The sequence below is a fragment of the Mandrillus leucophaeus genome, unplaced genomic scaffold (genome assembly GCF_000951045.1).
Source record: "Mandrillus leucophaeus isolate KB7577 unplaced genomic scaffold, Mleu.le_1.0 Scaffold383, whole genome shotgun sequence".
NCBI classification, from domain to species: Eukaryota; Metazoa; Chordata; class Mammalia; order Primates; family Cercopithecidae; genus Mandrillus; species Mandrillus leucophaeus.
In genome coordinates this window covers 1,273,404-1,273,908 of record NW_012104065.1, presented here as the reverse complement: position 1 = coordinate 1,273,908, position 505 = coordinate 1,273,404, and positions in this window count along the sequence as shown.

The following is a 505-nucleotide window of genomic DNA, read 5'->3' as shown; positions in this document are numbered from 1 at the left end:
ACCTTCCTGGCTAACATGGTGAAACCCTGTCTCTACTAAAGATACAAAAAATTAGCCAGGCATGGTGGCAGGTGCCTGTAGTCCCAGCTACTCAGGAGGCTGAGGCAGGACAATGGTGTGAACCCAGGAGGCAGACCTTGCAGTGAGCTGACATGGCACCACTGCACTTCAGCCTGGGCGACAGAGCAAGTTTCTGTCTTTAGAAAAAAAAAAAAAAAAGGATGAATTCATGTCCTTCGCAGGGACATAGATGCAGCTGGAAACCATCATTCTGAGCAAGCTATCACAAGGACAGAAAACCAAACACTACATGTTCTCACTCATAGATGGGAATTGAACAATGAGAACACTTGGACACAGGGCAAAGAACATCACACCCAAGGGCCTGTCGTGAGGTGGGGGACAGGGGGAGGGATAGCATTAGGAGAAATACCTAATGTAATTAATGAGTTAATGGGTGCAGCAAACCAACATGGCACATGTATACCTATGTAACAAACCTGCA